Here is a 21,267-nt window from a genome sequence, read left to right as displayed (position 1 = left end):
GCTGAAGAACGCAGAATTTTTGGTTTTACACTGGCAACTGAGGTGTTCTGTGTGAATCCGTGATTTTCAGTTCAAGTCTGGGAGATTTCTCATTGCCATTCCTTCCACGGGCCACTCCAAAAGCATGCCCCTATACTTATTAGTCTAAAGATCTAGAATTCTAGTGATCTTGTCAAAGAAATATGCAGTTATTAGATTGTTCTTGGTATATGTCATTTTGTATAAATTAATGCTACTTAGTTTAACTACAGTCAGTTGTTCAAATATTTAGGTTGATATGAGTATTAGGGAATGTCTTTGAGAATTTCATCGGTGACAATATTGTTTTTTTCTTTCTGCCTCAGCACATCAGGGGGACGTGTCATGGCTCCATCAGCCACAATGCAACTCAGTAAGGAGGACATGCCTCCACATGTATGATGGTGGGCATTCTCTCTTCTTAATTGATTGTGATCCATGCTCTCCCTTGCACAATTTGAACAGTGCTGTCAAAATTAATCTATTCAGTTCATTAAAGTCTTCTCTCTTTAATTTTTATGTTGAGATTTGACATAATGATAACTAATGGGAATTATTAAAATGAGAACGATTTTCTTCGGCTTATATAAAAGTTACTAATGACATTCAGAGACGATTTTTGTTTTGTTAAAGAAAAAATCAATTTAAATTTATTTTTACATGACTAGGAAAGATCAGAAATATTTCAGTTGCATTTTCCCTGAATTAATTGCTTATGTAGAGAACTTGCATTCTCCCCATGACAAAGTAGTTTCTGCATTTATGTTTTGTCCCAAATCCTAACATCCAGATTGAAAAAATGTATTTCTTAGCTGATATCTTCTGTGGCTTATCCTCAAGAAAATAGTTTTTGTCATGGGCAATTTTGTATAGTCTCTTTGGTATGTCTAGAAAACATATCATCTAATCCTGTTATTTAGTTGAAAATCAACAATGAGGACAAGATCATTGTGATACTATCAGACAGTAACTTTCACAAAGCATGAATTAGAAGATCTATCAAAATTTACTTTTCAAGACATAGGAACTTTTATATTTTGCATTCACCCAGCAAAATTCCTATCTCATGTACAACCACTCTTTTGAGTACCATTTGATATTCCCAAAGTTTCTGAGTATGAACTGAATCTTCCTATGTGAATGAAGTTGAAAATCTCACAATTGGTTGTGTGACTTATAGTCATAAACATCAGGGATGAAGAATAAATGCAACTTTATTTATTTTTTAATTCTTTTTTTATTTTTTTAATTCTGAATTTGGAATAGAATCTTTCTGTTTTCTTATTCTGCCAAGGAACAGAACTTTTTTAGCCAGTTACTTTTAGGCTATCTGTGTCCCTTGGAGATTCCTTCTCAGTCTCTTGGGTAAATAGTCAGGTCTAGGGTTTCCACCTCCTCTTTACTCTCCCCCTTCCCCCAGAGACGAGCCATACCTGGGGGATGAGATTGAGAGGGTGAGTGTTTTTACTTCCAGTGTGCAAAGGCACTTGAACGTGTCTCTCAGTTGAGTGCATGTCTGTGTGTGTATACTCAGGGAACAAAGTACCTGTGTAATATACAACTCTGTTATTAGCACTACCACTTTGGATTGGATTGGAAAGGATGATTTTATGATATGTTATATTTTGGAATATAAATTTTAAGTCTAATTTAAAGATTCTAGTGTATGTAAAGTGGTTGAGGAGATTTCAATTTCCTCATCATTAAGAAGTTCTAGGTTCATAATGAAAGGAAAAAACTGCTGAGGAAGGTTGAATGGCCCTATTAATGTTAAGATAAAATGATTTGAATAATCAGACTATATATACATGTATATATAAATACGAGTGCACATATTAACAAATAAATGGGCATTTACATGATAATATACATATAACATGCATATGATGGATTCACATATTATATGCATATGTGTGTAAATTTACTGATTAATATACACGCTGTATTTTGATTATTTGAACTTAGATCATTTTTATTCTTATTACTTTTATTTTTTACTTTTTATTTTTTGAACTTAGAGTGTTTTCATTTGCAACTCTATATATGTTTGAAATGATATACAATTATAATGTGCATAGATATCACACACTCACACAAAGCGTTAATGCTATCCATTCCAACATTTTTCCCATTATTCAAGATAACTTAGGTGAATATGTTCTTGGAATACCATTAGTATAGAAGAAAACTTTAGTGAGCCTCCTGTGAATAATCTTTTCACTTCCCCATTGCCGTGCTGTGAAATCCATAAATGAAGTGTTAGAATATTCCCACTTCTCATTCACACTTGCACAACTGCACCCACTCACCCCAGAAGCGTTCCTGATGGGAGCTGTGGCTCACGTGCCGATGCCTCCCCGGTGGGTCCACTGTCCCCTTCTAAGGACCCACAGCCCGGCTCAAATGCTGAGTGTCTCTCGTGCTTTTCTCTGTCTTGTGTGTGTGCTAGTGGACACAGAGAGATAAAAGAGAAGAGACTCTGAATAACACAACCACAATGCCAGTGTATAGCCAATCAGCTGCTGTGGAAAATCCCCTGATGAGCTGTAGCTTCATCTTCTACACTAAGCTTGGAATGCCCAGTGTCAAGAGGTGACACATTCTTGTTCCCACACCCCTACACCTTAGGCTTTGAGGTTTCCTCACCTGATTTTATGCGAGAAGGAAGGGAAGCTCTCAAAGCTATCCTATCTTAAAAGGGACTTTTAAAGAGCAAAATCATAGAGAAAGCTTAGGCTGCACTGCCTTGAGGTGACAGGGAATTCCGCCTTGCTGTCTGTTGGAATCTAAACCCTTCTGAAAGAACATAATCTTTTCCAAATTGTCAAGTTTGCCTTCCTGGCATGAAAATAAAAACCATGAGTACTCTATGTAAAGGGACTTTTTCATTCCCTGACCAGACTCTAAAGGTTTATTTGTTATTGCTGAAAGAGTGGATTTTAGAGTTTAGTGGTATACTGAATCATTCTCACCTCAGTTAGTTTCTTTAGAGCAATTGCAGGGCTCTGGAACAAATACTCGATATGTCTTAAGGAGGCTGGGTCCCTTTACTCCAGGGAAAAGTGAGCTAAGTCTGGATAAAGGATGTCCTTATCCTGTTGTTGCTTGTGTCTTGAAGGAGTCTGTCCGAATGTGGTGGCCACTTATCAGTTCTTGTGTCTGGCTCCATCACCAGGTGCACTGCTCCCAAGAGTCCGACAAGGGATCTAGAAATGAATGTGGCCATGTTAAATCTTATGTTCTTTTTTCTTTTAGCTATCCATGAGAATGTTTGTTGATCGTCATGTGCTGTCAACTAACAACAAGCAAGCATGAACAGGTACAAGTATCTTAAGGATTAGATGCAAAATGGTATTTCTAGGCAGATTGGAACAGTGCATTGCCATGCAGGAAGCTCAGATTTTCTTCATTGCTCCTCAAATCATTTTTCCTTCTTACCTGGAAGAAAAGAGAATGAGAGAGAAAGAGAGAGGGAGAGAGAGAGAGACTTATATTCCCTATTTCAACTATAATTACTAAAATAAATGACTTCTGAATGAATCTGTGGGAATAAATGAGACATTTTAAGCAATAAATAGTGAATTCCAACAGAATTTCTCTCCAGAAAAGTCAGTGAATATAATTAAAAATGTGAGCAGTCATCCTCTATAAATATTTTGGATATATGTATATATGTTTATGAAATATATTTATGGCAACAATGTCACTTTTTCTAAAGACATTTCTAAATTTTTCCTGAAAGCTTATCTAAATAAATAATATATTTATGCATGGCTTCCATAAAAAAAGGAATTCTTGTTATTACTTGGATCTAGGGATAACCTAAACACATTTATGACTTTAGATCCATTTAAATATGTATTTTCATTGTCAATCATTTGTTTGTTTAATGCAAAAATATTCTGCCTTCATTAAAATTTTGAGCACCCATAGGAATTTAATAGCAGTGACAAGTTCAGTTAATAATCTCAAATATTTATACCTGTAATAAAGGCCAGTGGTTTTGCCTAACCTGAAAATTGTTTGCCCTTTTAATCACAGGAATACATACTGAACACTGATTTATGAATTTTCTAACTACTTTTCCTTGATATGGTCATTGACCACTGTTTTGTCTTAGGCTGCAACACATATTTAAGAAACATTTGCTAATGACTTTATTAGAGAACAGAGGGACAAACATTGACTAAGCCTGTTGAAATATGAGCTACTTGAAAGGCAAATAAATGATTTTTTCCCCTTTCTCAGTGCAACTAATGACCTACTTAATAAGACTGAGCCACTTATATAAGAAAATTTTTTTAAATTAAGTTTTGCTATTAGAAGTATAAGTGGGTTGCAATTCATGAATTGACTAATTATGCTTATAAGCCTATGCATAGCTGAAGCATATGGCCAATATGATGAAGTTCAGATAATTACTGCATCATTTAAATAAGTTCAATACAGAGGTTTTTTCATTTTTTATAATTATTATGTTAAGAGGCCCTTTACAATCATAACCTTAAAAATATTGCTGTGTATACTATTTGCCATGAATATTTTTCACTTACAATCTGTGTGTATAGTCATTACTATCAAGACTGTGTGTTAAGGGCTTCTCTGGGCTGGGCTATTTATGCTATAGCTTTGGTGGGGAGTGAGATGCCTGTTTCCTTGTCTATGAGAACCTTGAGAAAGCTGTCAGGTTGAAAAAGATCTTCCTCTTTGCCTGCAATTCATCTTTGATATAGCTTCATTCTTGCCATTCTGATTTTCTTCAATATAATCCTAATTAAAGCACAATACTCCAGAGAAAGTAATATGTTAAGACATTAATATCCATTAACATCATTGTAATTATCCCAACTTTTAACTAACAGCTAGTTCAGAGCAGAGTGCTAATGAAGTTGGTAAGGTTTTTTTTTTTTGTTTTTTTTGTTTTTAGATTTTATTTGTTGATTTATTTTACAGAGGGAACAGGGTTAGGGGCAGAGGGAGGGGGAGAGAGAGAATCTCAGGCAGATGCCGTGAGTGCGGAACCCCAAGTAGGGCTCCATCTCATGACTCTGGGATCATGGCCCGAACCAAAATCAAGAGTTGGATGCTTAACTAACAGAGCCACCTGGGCATGGCCAAAGTTGTTAAGTTTTGATGCAGGGAACTATAGAAAGCTCTTTTATAAGTTAGCACATGAACCGACAAGACAAAGGGCCAGTCCTGAAGAAAATGTCTAGGGACAACTCTGGGAAACAAGTTAAACTCAGTTCCTATGTGACCCTAACTTTCAATGTAAAATATAAAATCTGTGTACAGATAGCCATGTTAAGCATTCAACAGTTCCACTAAATAAATATTCACATGAAAAAAAAAATAAATATTCACATATCATTAAAAAAGGTGACATAATCTATCTACTTTAGTAGATATTTACTTTTCTACTAGGTAAATTAAGAGTCATGAGAATACATATTCAGAAGAAGTAGATTTGGAAGATACTCTCACATTTTTTCAGTGGTAGCTAGCAAGATTTTAGGTTATGTATGTTGTTGGAGGAGCTGTATATTTGAAGAGAGAAGATGGAAGTGGTTGGCCTAAGGAAGATGAAAGAAGAGTTTACATTAGGAGAGGTAGAAAATGAACTTATATTGTGCTAAACAAAAAGCTGCAGGTTCAAAACTGGTTGCTCCTGAGTGACATCAAACAAACTAAATTTATTTTTCACTTCAATTTCCAGAGAAGAGGAGTGTTCCAGGACCATACTTTCTGATTGGATTTTTCTGAGTCATCCTCATGCCTGGCTTTTCCTATAGCAAAATTTCCCATGCTTTTGTTAGTCACTAGTGTAGAGGGAGAAAAAAAACTCAAAGTTTTTACAAACTCATCAAAATTTTCAAAGTTCTTTCCTCTATTGTTGGTATTGTGGGCTAGCATAGTCATCAGTGAGTTTCCAAAAAAAAAAAAAAAAAAAAAAAAAACAAAACAAAAAAAAAGGGTCTAACAGGTGAACTGCCTTCCAGTATGTGAATTAGGCATAAAAATAATATCTACTGTGGGAGGACCATAAATATTGGGACAGGAAACCTAATGTGTGTGGAGGGTACTTGGGGTTTTCTTCTAACTGAAATGACCTAAGTATTGTTCAACTAAATGTTGAGGAATGCTACATGATACCCAAAGTTTATTCTAACCTGGTAATTCTGAGACTTTTCCTACTAGAATGAAAATAATCTAGAGTTTCTATGTCTTTGGTGTTGCTAAAGTTTTAGAGGCCCTGAAACTTGTAGATAGGCACTCATTTGTATGAATTTCTAGCTGAAGTAGTGTGATTTTTTTAAAAAAACATACAGATATGAAAGTAAAAGATTTTGTCTTAATGCCTTGCCTTAGCTCTCCTAGGGATCTTTATATTCATTTGGAAAGAATATAACCATGGAGACCAGGATAGTAATAAGCAGGAACCTTTCTGAACTGGCCCTGAGTCCATTTCTCCCCTGGGCACCAGATAAACTCACACCACAAGTTATCAGCTGAGTTCATTGGGGTAAAAGATGTCCTGTTGAAACCCACAAGCACCGTGCGACTCTGAAGAAATCTCTTCATCTCAAGATTTTTTCCTAGGTTTAGAGAGATGTCTGTTTATTTGAATTATTCTGAAAATGCTCTTCAATGCTAAGGCTAGTCAAGACACATAAACAAGCTTGAGATTTCTTTCTATCTGGATTTGTTTTCTGTCATGCAGAATGATAATGGGACAAAGCTGTTGCTTCCATTAACAATCATGGCTCGTATCCCATCTTTCAGTTCTGATGCTAATCATGGCAAAGCCCGAGCAGCCTCTTGAAGCACTGCTGAGCAATCCACGTTCAACTGTGATCTGAATTCTAAAAGTAAAAAACAAAAGTAATGTTTCCAAATAACTTATCAAGAAATGTTCTCACAGTAGTACAGTCCAATTCAATCATCTCTTAAAGATGTGACCTTTCAGTTACTTATATTCCTGTTCTTCTGTCCTTCCTCTCTCCTTCCTTGTTTTGGTTTGCACATTCCCATGATCCTTACCATTTATATTCATTGCTGATATTAGAAACATCTGATTTTCATGTATTTAGTTGAGGAAAATATGGTCGTGGCTTTCAAAGGAGATGAATTAAAACAGTAGTAGAGAACCTATGGCCTGGGAGTCAGATTTGGCCCACCTGTTTTTGTGTGGCCTGTGAGCCAAGGATGGTTTTAGAATTTGAAATGATTAGGGGAGAAATCAAATGAAAAATAATATTTTGTGACACCTGAAAAATTATATGATAGCCACAGTTCAGTGTTCATAAATAAATAAAGTGTGATTGGAACACAGACATACTCATTTGCCTATGTGTTATCTATGGTTGCTTTCATGCTCTGAGATCTAGTAAATACCAAGATTGCTTGGCCCACGAAACCAAAAATATTTTCTCTCTGGCCACTTAGGAGAAGTTTGCTGATTTCTGAATTATCATATAACATAGTGAGTTCTAAAATGCAGACATTGAAGAAAGTGATGCCCTGAGGGGAATTGAGTTAACTCCCTTGGAGTGGTTGCATTTTCCATAATCAGTTAATAGTACTTACAGTTTTGAAGACGTCTTATATTTGTGGAGTGAGCAAAGGTGGTTCTACGATTACAGTGAGTCCGAAAGAAACAGCTCTTTCCACAGTGAATAAGAAAACTGGAAAAAAAAAAAAAAAAAAAAGAAAGCAAAAAAAGAAAAGAAAACTGAATCCATAGGAAACATTTGCTTTATATCCAAAAATGTGTGTTGCTAACAGAATTGGAGAATAATTTTTCCACGTCCCCAGTAGAAACTCTGGCAGTTCAGGGTCTGAAGAAGACTGTGGGCCTCTCCTTTTGCACCTGAAAGAATGGTGGGCAGAGAGGCAATGCTTCCAGAAGATTCTCCCACATAGCTGACTTCTAAATTCCAAGTTCTCCTCCCCTCTACCTACTTAGCCATTTGCATTCAATGGCACCTATTCTTTGAGGTTGAGACACTCACAATGCATGAACCCAATGCAGTCCTTTTCCCTTGACAGGTCTTAATCACCATTTAGCTGGTCTGGGCTTTCATATGGACATTTTCAATGCTTCACTCCCCTGAAGTTTCTCAAAGTCCTGGCTACATTAACCAGTAGCCAGGTTAATGTTTCAAAAAAAGAGGAAAAAGGGAGAAAAAGAACCAGCTTTCAAGTATGATGAGCCTGATTTCTTATTATCTCCTTATACAGTGTGCCTTTGAAAAAGGCATACTCAGCTGTTGAGTTGTCACCAGGAGTTTGATAAAGTGCAAGAAGATACTCATGGATGGAAGATGGGAGGGTTAGCACACCTATCCTCACTTTACATCTGAGAAAACTGAGGCTCAGAAACATTAGTGAATTAGCCAAGTGTATAGAATTTGGAGACTGGCAGAATTGGGATTTGTATTTTTGAGTGGGAACTTTGGGCTGCTTCTATTATTATCACAGCCACTGCATTGTTGTAGAATATAATGAAAGCTACCTGTCTAGACTTAGAGGTCTCTGTTGGACACAGGTTAAATATATTAACATAACCCACTGTATCCCTGCAAGGAAATTGGCCTTAGAGGCATGATATGACCTATGTTGCCCAGCCCAGGGCTCCTGGAAAGATCTTAAAGCCCTATACCTGACAGCTTCGGCTCTTAAGCTAACATGTTCTGGAGAGCTCCAGATTTACATCAAGTGTTGAGTGATAACTTTGTTTTATTTTATTTTATTTTTTTAATTTATTCATTCATGAGAGACACACAGAGAGAGGCAGGGACATAGGCAGAGGGAGAAGCAGACTCCCTATGGGGAGCTCAATGAGAGACTTGATCCCAGGACCCGGGATCACAACCTGAGTCAAATGTAGATGCCCAACCACTGAGCCACCCAGATGCCTGATAATTTTAAAAGCAAGAGAGAGCAGATGTCTTTGAGAAGAATAAAGACAAAGCCTTGCCAGGTGGGGACCTCCAGTGAACTCAGGGTAGGCTGACCAGATGTATGGTACAGGGGATAAGTATTGTTAGGGAGAAACCAGTCCTAAATCAGAAGTGGAAAAATCACCTCATTGAAACCGAATTCTGGAATTAGAGTCTGATGGGAAAGTGTCCCGTAAGCCCAGATATTTATGGAGGGCCTCTTACATGCCTTTGACTACATTTGATTTTCTGGAGGATAGAAGGCTCCTCATGGAGGATACAAGGCTTCACATGTAATTAGGGAGACAGGACAGAGATTCCATGAGTTTGTCCATTAAATAGAATTGTGCCCCTTGTAAAGGATCTGAATTTGGGCAATTTTGCCAAGAATTGTTGTTTTAAAACTGACTTGTCTGTTATTACACAATTGTAGTTATTTATCTCAGGAACTGAAATGAGGAATTTTCCATCCGTATCAAGAATAGCAGAGAGGATAATCAAATGACCTCTAGAGGCCAGTTGCCTTCATTTGAATCCTTCTTCCATCGCCTTCTACGTGTGTGATATTGGGCAAGTCATATAATCAGTCTATGTCTTAGCTGCAAAATTCAGCTAACAATACTTAGGATTAAATAAATTATTACATGTAAAGCATCTCTAAGGCCTTTGGCATATAGTGAAGATATGAGAAAAAATAACTCTGACATATACATTAATGATTCAGAATAGACCTCAATATTTCTTTAAGGTTTCCATTCCAACTTGAGTGTAGGCAGGAGGTTTTAAAATTATACTTGCATTTGAATTTGCTGGATTTATGCTGAAATGAAAAATTATAATGTATTTTATCATGGGAAAATGTGCTGTTATCATTGGTGCAATCAGAAGACAAAAGATGAAAGTAATATTTATGATTATATAATAGCTTGTACTTATATAATAGCATATACTTCTATGTGCCAGGAACAATTTTAAGCTTTTTTTAAAGCTCTTTTTAATCCTTACAACAACCCCGGGAGATAGGTAAGTACTACTATTATCCCCATTTTACATATGTAAGCATATAGGCACAGGGAAAGAGAGAGAGGAAGGACAATGCAACTATTTAAATTGCTTTATGTCTTATGTTGACATTAACTATGAACTCCTGCCCTTCCATTAGACCTCATTCTTTTATATGTTTATAATCTATTAGTGTAATATTTTAAGTGAAGTTTTATATATGAATTGTTTATATAAGATTTTGCTGATTGTGTATTTTATGGAGGGTCATTTGGGGACCAGGTCAAGCTAATTGAGGAATAGACTATGGTGGATGAGTGGTTTCTGGAGATGATTAAGAGATGGGTCAGAGAATTGGAGAAGCCAACACAGATGACAGTTGCTAGCAATAGAAATAATTTTGAAATTACATTATGGTTCAATATGACCAGACTTCAACATAGTAAAGAGGCTTGAATATAGGTACTTACTTATTTTATGGGGAATCCTAAAGGCAAAAACTTATCTAGTAAAGCATCATGAGAAACTTTCCATTGAAAGTACTGATGAAAGCATCATGATTTCTAATTATTCTCTGAAATGACTCTATATTTAGGTCTTCGGAGAATATGCTTCTGCTTGAAATCCATTGAATTTATTTTCATTTTAAAAATAGTAGCCTTTGAAAGAAACATAGCTAGTGCTATTACCAACCACTATGTTTGAATTGAACCAATTACTCAAATCATGATGGATTTGAATTAGTTTTCTTTGTGTTTATGAAAACATGTTTGTAGAATTGAATTTTTCTTTCTCATCATTTACCATTAAGAGGATAGCTCAAGTATTTTAGAATAGCAGTATAATTCCCTATGATTGGTTTACAGGCAACATGAAACTATTTTGATACTCAAAAGGATTGTGGAAAATACTTCCACATATTCGATGTTTTCAATTGTAAAGGCAGGACTGTGTATGGATGTTGTGATTGTGCTTCATCTACAACAGACCTAATTGTCTCTTCTGCCCCCCAGAGGGTAGCAAACATACATGTTAGAACTGGGTAAAAGTTCTTGCAGCAGGAAAAGATGCCTCGCCACCTCCTGCCATGCTTTGAGGCTTTACTCCTCAGATTTCAACAGCTGACTTCTGCCTGTGGAGGTGAAGACTTGAGGCAAATCATAATGTAGAGTTACCCCATTTCTTCTTCCTTTGAGAGAAACTGTCTGTAAGGAAATACTGCAGATGTTTTCCTCCTGAAATACATCCAAAAACACTCAAGAAATCTCTCCCTCAACCTTTAGATGAAAATTTCCTTCTAATTTTCCTCCTGAAATACTGGTGGAACCATTCTACCTGGAAAGGTGGAGTTCTTAAAGGGATCAGCCTCCCTCCAGTTATCCTAAAGGAGATGGTGAGTGCTCTGGGAAGCTCATCTAAGCATGGGAAGACAGTAGTGTTATTTTTCTTGTGTGCATATGATAGACATAGAATCATAACATTTTAGGTCTAGTTATAACCTCCTTAATTTAATAGCTGAGAAAGTGAGACCCAAGAGCTAGCTTACTTAGGACACTGTCACACAGCCACTGCAAGAATGCAGATTTCAGGCCTCTCTGCTCTTCTTTACCTCCCGTAGGTCCCAACTCAAAAGACCCAGGAGTCTTCAAGTAACTTTCAATTGTCTTTTCTCAGTGGTAGATTTACTGCTCTGAATGAGTTATCAAGTCCAAAATTATATAAGATTCCCTCCAAATTGCAGCTTGCTTACATTCTGGTTATAATATATAGCCAGAGACCCAAAAAGTTTTCCCTAAAATAAAGGAACTCGATATTCTTAAACCAGTACAACACTGATTGCCTTATTTATTGATACCTCCTGCAGTAAAACATCACTGAGATGGAGTGTGGAGCTCTCTTTTTGTTCTGAGCTAATTAGAGTACAGTTTTGAGAAATGGTTTTATAATACTAAACACAAACATGAAAAATATTGATGGGGATTTCTTCTTTGAATCAAGTTACAATAATTTTGTGGACTTATAAGTTAGACAATCTATTCTCTCATCCAACCCCTTCCCAGTGCTATGCTCAGTTGGGACCTATAATGCACTATTTGAACTCAAGGGGAAATGCAACTATCTCAGTTGAGTGGGAATAGGTAGCAAAGGACCAAGGAACTCAGCTGTGCAATAGTTGGGTTAGTGGTCTTGCCATATAGTGGCCCCTTCAAAACCCCTAATGACCTCAAAACTCTTAAATCTACACAGGAAAGTAAATAGGCCAGTTACTATCAAGAATTCTAACTTTAGGTGAGGTTGTTTGTTTGATTGATTGATTGATTGATTGATTTGGTTGCTCTGAGGAGCTTTTTGTTTCTGCACTCAGGAAGGCATCAGGCTTATGTTCTCAGAGGACAGAGAAGACGCAGAACCATTAAACAATGTTTATGTCTTCTGGAGTCTCTAGCAGTCTAAACTGATACTTCCATCTTATTAGAATTGTTGCTGCTATTTTAAAAGTCTGATTCTACATGCATCCAGGAGAGGGCATGGCCAAGGTCAAGGAGGTTACAAGGATTCCATAGGGGTGTGCAATTAGGAAAAAAACCAACAAAACAGTAAAACATGGCGTAGCAGGACAAGGAAGACAAAGACAAATACTATCTCATATCTAAAAAAAATAACTTTTTTTGTAACATTGCAGGTAGGTGAAATTTGTGATCTTTTCTCTAAGGATCACAAACCCAAGAAATGGCTGGTGCCTTATTGTGGAGATCCAGCTCACTGCCTCCCACCTACCTCTCACCCACACCCACACCATGCTTCTTCCCTCTTTCTGCTGGCACAAGACATTCCTGCAAATGAGAGGCTGAATGCTCAAACTGAGATTTGATGCAGTCTCTTGTATGTCCACATCTACTTACCCTGTCCACTAAGAAATGAGTGTTTTTCCAGAGTCCCCTATCAAACTTTTGAATTATTTTGAGACATGGTCATGTCTGTGTATCTGAGGCTATACAGAATACAGGTAGGCAAAAATATTTTAAATGTGATCTTTGTGTTCTTAAGCAATCGTTTCAACTCCCCAAATCTTGTCTCTATGTACCTATGAAACTGGAATAATTATATTAGGTGTCTTGGGATGGTATGGCCCCTATGAGGTACTCAGTGTGATACTTGACCCATTAGGTGTGGAGTCAGGGTGTGGGAGGGGAATCCAGAAACATCAGGCTGTGACTTTGCTCACTACAAAAGAGCCAAAGAGTTCTTGGACTGCATTGGAAGGGCATCATGCTAAGTGGACTGTCTTATTGGGCCAAGCTAGAAAGGAGACAAGACATAATCTGTAAGAGGACCCAAGAGATCAGAGACTACAGAAACCAAATAAACCCAGGCAACAAAATCCAAGCTGAGGCTAGAACCAAAGGGGAGGCAGGGAGGCTGAAGCAGGAGACCCAAATGAGGTCAGGGGGACCTGGAACAGTAACCAGATGGGAGATAATGTTGGTACAGGATGAAGCTCAAGGATGCTGAGATGAGTGAGAGTATATGCCAGAGAAAGATTATCGTGGGCTCGGAATCTCTGGACAGTCACTATGTAAAGAGTAAAACTATAGTTAAATGTAATGGTAGACTGTCACTGTTTGACAGAGTTCATGTTCCTTCCTAGGAAAGAATTATACTTCTCCTCCTATTAAATTCAGATGTGGCCATGATATTTGCTTTGTCCATGTAATTGAAGCCACCTTATAGAAGCCATAAGAGCCAGGACATGCTCTACCATGCTCTCTTTATCCTCCACCTCTATAGCTGGTAGAAGCTGTCCCTTTTGTCTCGGTTTTGAAATGAGGAAAATTATCACTTTGGAGCAGAATCCTCGAGTGACCCTTAATGAACATGTAGCAAAAAATAAATTTTGTTATTTTTTGCCACTGAAAATGTGTTTGTTCTTTAATCACAGCATTATCTAGCCCATCTTAACTATACAAATGCAGATTACTGGTTGGAAGCTAGTAATTAATGGTTATGCTTGGTTAGACTTATTTTAATATGGCAGGCAAAGTATGACAATGATGTTGCAAGAGAAAACAAGTAGGAAAAAATACAACCATAATGTTTACTTAGGACAACAGAGAATGAAGTCTGTGGGTAAATTTGTTATTTCTGCTAATATCATAGCCAGTCAAAATAAATTAATAAATTAATTAATAGGAGGCCCAGCCTCCTTTATTCTCAAGTATCTTATAGTCTAATCAGAAAGTGATTACACACACAAACACACACAGATACACACACACTATTTTCACTGGATAGAAACATGTAAAAGTGTACAATTCTTGCCATTTTAAGTGTTCAGAGTCTAGGGATACCAAAGGTATAAGGCTGCTGAATTTTGTTACTGTGATTGTATTGTTATTCTAATTATCCTAATTAATATTTTACTTTGCTTTTGTGGTGTTGAGTATTAAGAAAATATAAGAAGATTTGTTGTTGACTGGAGTTGCAAAAATAAGTTCCATTATCCTTCTTTGTTGTATTTAGTTTCCTGAGCCAGGTAGCTTTTGAACAGACAATCCATGATGGGAGAAGGGTAATTTATTATTTTACATAAATAGATGTGGTTCTGGAATGACAGGACCAGAGAATGAGAAAGGCTTTTTTGGGGGGAAAAGATGTAAGGAGCTGTAATCAGGTAGACAGACAAGGCATGCACTCCATCTGTAGATGGAAGTCAAGACAGAGTTCCAAGAGCCAGCAAAAGCTCATCTCCAATCATAGAGGCTAATTTTCAAAGGCACGACCAGGGAAGGGGTGACTGTTAATGATGAATGACCCACTTTGCCATCCTGAATTGGCCTAGAAACATAGGCATGTGCAGGGAATGATAGAGATTTTTCTTCATCCTTTCCTCATTTGCAAACACAGCTCTTCTTGGCTTACACATTAGTAATCCATAGTTCACTGAATATTGTATTGGCATTTGACCCAAGCCCCTAACCATATTCATGATACACAATACCAATTGCAGGGCTATTGGCCATACTAAATGTTCATTTTTCTCAATTGATTCTATATCCATTTCTGAATTAAGAAAAATGTTGAGAACAGGAGCAAAGACCCTTCCTAAAAGTAATGCTGAAGGGCATTCTCATGAGGATGAAAGCAAATGGAAGTGAGACTTAGTTAATATCTGCTGTGCCTCAGGTAATTTGAAAGGTGCTGTGCCTGAGTATTCCAAATGAAGAGTTGCCCTTTTCACAAGCTCTTTGAAAATGTTTCCCAAATTAATATTCAATCTCTACTAATTACCCACAAAGCATTTTCACTTGGTATTAGCAATGTACACTGAACTTCTTAGTGGCTATGTTATTGTGTTTATTTATCTACAATTCCTGCAAAATTAAGTTTATAAAAGACAAGATTTTTTAAAGATTAAATATGGTGTCTCATGCTTCAACTAAGTAACCACTCTAAAAAAGATCTTATTTTTCAAATTTGAAAAATTTGAAATACATCCAGCCTTTTTTAGATCAGCAAGGGGAAAATTCATTGAATATATAATAAAAGTTATATTCGGCTACCACTAAGGACATATAATCTAACTCATGGCTTCCTTCAAATGTTTCTGAAATTTAATGGGGTATAAATATATATACACTTAAATTAATGAAAAAGTAATAGAAATTAACTAAATAAATACACACATAACAGAAGTTAGCTAAATAAATACATACATACATAACACATATAAAAATAGATGATGTCTGAATGATAGAGGGAAATGAGGGCCATAGTTTAGATTTTATTGCATTGCATGTGATTACAAGAAATCACATTTTAAGTGCACGCAAGATGTTCCAAGAGCTCCTAGATGGAGTAAGCTTTACTTATAAGCAGAACAGACAACAGCCCTTGAAGAGAGATTCAGGTGTTCAAGAAAGCCTCTGTCCTCAAAGAATTCTCTGATCACTTGTGGCTGGCCCCTAAGATGCCATCACAAGAGACTCATTGCCTGGGTTTCAAGCGAGGGCTTTATTTCTTTTTTAATGGTTTGTCTGTGCTACTCTGATAGTTTCAGTGAAGTGAAATTGCATGTAGTTAAACAATATGCACACGACTAAACAGTCAGATTGCTTAGAAAGGCTTATAATGAAAAGTAGTGCTCCCCTGCGCTACCCTCACCTCTTGGGTCTAACCCCAGGCAGTGCAAAATTTTAGCAGTTGCTCTCTTCACTTCTCTGGTTATTTTCTCATTAACAAATTGACCTCATGCTTGTCTATTTTGTCAATGCTGACATTCGCTCTTCCTACCCTGCTGTCCTAAGTGACAATTTGGCTCAATCTTTGCCAATGCCTCTTCTGATAATTACATTAGGATTCCCAGCCATCAAGGTGCTGTACAACCTCAGAAGGCAGCATCCCCAGACTTGGCACTTCTTCTTATTTGTAGTTCCACTTCTCCTCAGCCACCCCATCCCTGCTGCCACCCCCTCTGCATGATGTCTGAACCTGCTTCACCAGGTAGCTCTCCTCTGTTCATTTCCTGTCCCTGGAATAGACCAAGCTTCTCTCTGCCTCTCGTTCCACTCTGTTGTCTTCATCACTATGGGCTTTTATTCTGGTCACTGTTCACTGTCACTTTATTGGAGATAAGAACGAATGGGAGGAAGAAAGAGAAGATGGTTATAGTTTGAATGGAAATTTCAGGCAGAGGTTCTCTAGGCAGAATATAGTATATGCATAGTTCTAATGATGGGTCCATGAATTTAATTAAAGAGGTCTGGGATACCCTCAGTTTGAAGCGTAAAGCTCTTCCCTCAAGGACTTAAAATGCCTAATTTTGTTGTGAGCAGAGCAGAGTGTACAGATGGCAGATGGAACTGTGTAATCACTATGTCGTACACCTGAAAGTAATGTGACATTGTCTGTCAACTCTATTTCAATGAAAAAGTAAAATAAAATACCTAATTTGGCCAATCAGGTAGGGAAAAAAAGCATTTAACTTTATTGTTTTCCAAATGTAGACTTCACATGCACTACATCATTAGTCATACAGGTTTCTTACTCAAAATACAGATTCTTGGCCTTACTGAATTAAAAAATATGAGTCTATGGGATGCCTGGGTGGCTCAATGGTTGAGTGTCTGCCTTCATTCGGCTCAGGGTGTGATCCTGGGGTCCTGGGATTGAGTCCCACATTGGGCTCCTTGCAGAGAGCCTACTTCTCCCCCTGCCTATGTCTCTGCCTCTCTTTCTGTGTCTTTCATGAATAAATAAAATAAAATCTTTTTTTTTTAAATTAAAAAATGTGAGCCTGGGCCCCTCAAATCTTAACAAGCTCATGAAGTAATTTAATATCCCATATAATAGAAATATAGTTGATAGATACTATTCACACACTATATAAAAGTATGTAATAGATATTATTTAAAGACAAAACTGTAGATGGTAGGCTGGTGTCAAAGCTTGAAATGTAGGATTGGAAGAGAAAGATGTACTCAATGTCTGCCTTTTAAAAAAATAATTAATTAATTAATTTAGACAGAGCAAGGGGCAGAGGGAGAGAGAGAGAGAATCTCAAGCAGACTCCCCACTGACTCTGGAGCTGGAAGTGGGGCTCGATCTCATGACCCTGAGATCATGACCTGAGCCAAAACCAAGAGCCTGATGCTTAACCCACTGAGCCACCCAGTTGCCTCTAAAGTCTGCCTTTTAAAATAATATACTATGTGACTGAAACTTTTGATTGATCCCACTAGAATATTGGAATATTTGTAAAGTTAAATGATTTTTCAAGCAGCAATCGATTATATCATTTGAAAGATGTAGCAATGAGGCAGCTGAAATTCGCACCCAGCAACTATAGATCATAACTTGTGTTTATGATTATTTCTTCATTCTTCAACCTCCTTTCCATCATTTCCACAGGTTGAAATATCAGCAGTTGAGATTGGTTTTTCATAAGTTTTTTTAACCAGCATTTTAAAAATGTCTTTGTATGATTAGTTTCCACCTCTGGATGTTTTCAAATTGATTTTCAGTGGTGAGATTTTTAGTTCTAGAATTTCATCAGGTATGGAAAGTCAGGCTAACAGGTCAGTAATTCTCAGGCCTATTCTATTTAATTTTCTAAATCATCTTAATATTTTAATCTGCTCAGCCCTCAAAGTGTCCAGGAAGTAGAGGTCCCTTCTGCAGTGCAGCTGTTGAACAGAAAGAATAGTGCCAAAATGAGAGCATAAAAATTGAGAGGGATGGTTTGTATAAAACTCTAATTGGCACTTTATATGACACTTTAAAGGCATTAAGTATTTCAAAGTCATTAAGAAAATTGTTATTATTGTACAAGGCATATAAAAAGAATAAATTTACCCACCAGGCTGTTAACTCCTCAGTATGAATTTCTTTTGAACAGTGAATAACCCATAGTAATGTTCTAATACTTTCATGCTGTAACTAGAATTAATATCTTAAAATTTGCGAATACTATCTCTAAATAGAACAGGGTTTTTCATGATGCATTTCCTTCCTTGATGCTTTATTAATTTTGACTTATAAAGGAAAAAATGAACAAACTTGTTCATTTTACAGGGCAAGCTGTAATATTACATTCTATCAGTGTTGTCTTCTTTCCAAATACATTTCCAGGGAGTTGAAGTAGTTTGTTTCTCATTTCATTTCGAATACTACTTTGTTCCAGATTCATCAGCTACTAATTGAGCATTCAACATACCACAGATGTGATGTGCTCAGAAACGTGTTCAAGAAAAAAGAAAATTCAAACCAGGAGGCTGCCAATTTGCAGTTGGACTTTAACCTGCTTGCTTTTAATAATGCTTGAATATAGGTCCTAATTTATAGGCTGGGTGTGAATATTATTAAACTTTCCCTACTGCTCCCTTGCGCTTTGAATGTTCACTGACCTGTGAAGATAGCTGAGTGGATAAATAAACTTACATTTAGACTGGGCACATCAGAGGGATATTATAAATAGAGCTCATCTTGATTAAAAAAAAAAGCAACTTTATTATTACATGTTGTATTGATTTTTTAAAAAAACTAAGAAGAGAGAAAAATAACACATAAACTGACTTTCAATTCTTTTTTATGAATTAAAAGTGGTGAACCTATTAACATGAATCCTAGCCTGCCTGTTTTTCCATCCTTAATTTCATATTCACTGGTGGTTACATGAGTTAAACTTGACGTTAGCCTCTAAGGGCAAATGAGAGATAGTTGAGAGAGTGGAACCAAGGGGGGCACCAAGGGAGAGGAGGGGATCAAGAGGGAAGAGGGCTGAGAGATGGGTTTTGCCATTCCCCTTTCCTCTGTGTGTCCTATTATCCAGCACTTTCCTAAAGAGAGTGGTCAGCTATGTCCAGTGTTGCCACAAACAGCAAGGAAGATCAATGCTGCAAGTTTTTGTTTTTTGTTTTGTTTTGTTTTTTTTGCTTGTGATGGTGAGAAACCACAGATGGCCTTGTGAAATCAAGCCCTATAGAGATATGAGAACATAATTCTGATGTTTGCTGGCTAAGCAGTGAAGGGGAGGTGAGGAAGTGGGAAGCAGTGGAGGTGGGCTAATCTGCCCAGAAGCTTGGCTATTGTTGCTCCATGTGGAGCATCTCCGGGTCTGTACCAGAGAACCTCCCAGAATTGTGCAGTGACAACCTGAACAAACTCAGGCACTGACTTCTCCATAGTTTTCATTCATTCCCCACCCAACACAGAACATATCTGATGCTGAGTAAATAAATTTAGAGAATGTTTCTTGACTACATGAAAGAAAAATGTACATAAAGGAAGAAAATAGATTTTTACAAGGATTCTACTAATGAATGGGAAAAGAAAATCATGTTTCAATTTTGAAGATTATATCAAGAATCAATTCAATTTTGAGAATTAGAAACACAACCATGGTGATGCTAATTATAACAGCTTTGTGTTGGCATAAAGCTTGATGGTTCGTGAAGCAGTTTTTTTGTTTTTATTTTTTTATTCATTGTCCATTACTTTATGAAAAAGTGCAGCATGGGACATTAAGGGAAGAATCATAATCTAAATAATATTCAAGGTGAGACCCACAGTTAGAATGTAGAAAAAGTTCTTAAAATAGATTTCTGATAATATTGACTCCGGATGTTGTGTGGTTAAAAAGAAGGTGCTGAATTAACACCCAAGAGTAACCTTGGGATCAGAATGTGTTAGAGAAGCATAGCATGAAATCATCCTATTCTCCACAAATCCATGTTAGTCTGAGCTTTGTACAGGTCTGTGTAGCATTCTAGATTCCTGATTTAAAACTGGACCAGAAAGTGGACATTTGGGGAAGAACTTAGAGGGAAGATAAAGAGAGCATTGAAGTCTAAAGAAACAGGACCTACTATGAAATGTTCAAGGAACTCGACTTTTCATCAATCCTTATTCATTGTTTCAAAATTCAGGATGAGTCACATAATATGGCTTCATGGGGAAGGGCTCACTCCCATCATTTCAACGGCAATGATCTTACAAAAGAATATCCAAACTTGGCTGCAGGATCTTCACCGAATGTCCTTTGGTTTACCTAGTTCAGCTTCGTCAGGGGAAGAGCACACTCACAAAATTGTGCAGTGGTTAATGACTGATTTTTTTTGCAGCCAGGATAGAATGAGAAGAAATATGCCATCCCATTGAGGCCAAGTAAGCCATGGAGGAGTTAGTTGGAACAGAGGTTGTCAGAATGGGGTATGGAATCTAATTCTCTGGAGAGTTTTAAAAATAGGCCAGGCACTTGTCTCTCTGGGGTGGTTTCAGGCTGCAGAGGAGCTGCAGGGCAGCCATGGCCTCTCGTGTTCCCTTCCACCTCTACGAGTCAATAGGGTAAAACAATATCTGAGGAGGCCTCCCGGGCAGGGTGAGCTCCTAGTAACTCAGGCTTATTTCTAAGTAGAGTGCTTTCTCACCCCATGGAATGATAAGTATATAAGTATGGGTGGGGCCAGAATGTTCCCTGAACCACACTCTGTTGGCATTACTGAGACAGGTCACTCATCCACCAGCGCTGTCGGCTGAAGAGCACAAAGGAGACCAGTTAGTATTGACAGTGTTCTGTTGGATTTCATATGTCTCATTGTTGTGTGTGTGTGTGTGTGTGTGTGTGTGTGTGTATGTGTGTGTAAATACAGTCAGGTAAACTCATCAGAAAGGAAATTCAGTTAAAAATCTGGAATGCCAGAGGGAAAGGACCTGCAGTGAGTTTAGCTCCTAATGTCAAGCATTTGATTGCGACATTAGATCATGGCATTCGGCATTTACATTATCTTGGGTCTGAGGTCTATCCAGG

General features: G+C 37.3%; 1 protein-coding gene across 1 annotated transcript in view; it reads left to right on the top strand.

Annotated features, from left to right (window-relative positions):
- Positions 1–3,287: 3,287 nt before the first annotated feature.
- The window catches only part of CTXN3 (cortexin 3), a 30,137-nt gene continuing 12,157 nt past the window's right edge, over positions 3,288–21,267 (top strand). The window contains exon 1 of the mRNA XM_055302331.1: positions 3,288–3,337. The gene's annotated coding sequence lies outside the window, so the exon portion shown is untranslated. The remainder of the gene's footprint in view (positions 3,338–21,267) is intronic.

Source organism: Nyctereutes procyonoides, unplaced genomic scaffold (assembly GCF_905146905.1).
Source record: "Nyctereutes procyonoides isolate TBG_1078 unplaced genomic scaffold, NYPRO_anot_genome, whole genome shotgun sequence".
NCBI classification, from domain to species: domain Eukaryota; kingdom Metazoa; phylum Chordata; class Mammalia; order Carnivora; family Canidae; genus Nyctereutes; species Nyctereutes procyonoides.
Note: the sequence above shows the minus strand (reverse complement) of the source record. Positions and strands in the feature narration are given on the sequence as shown.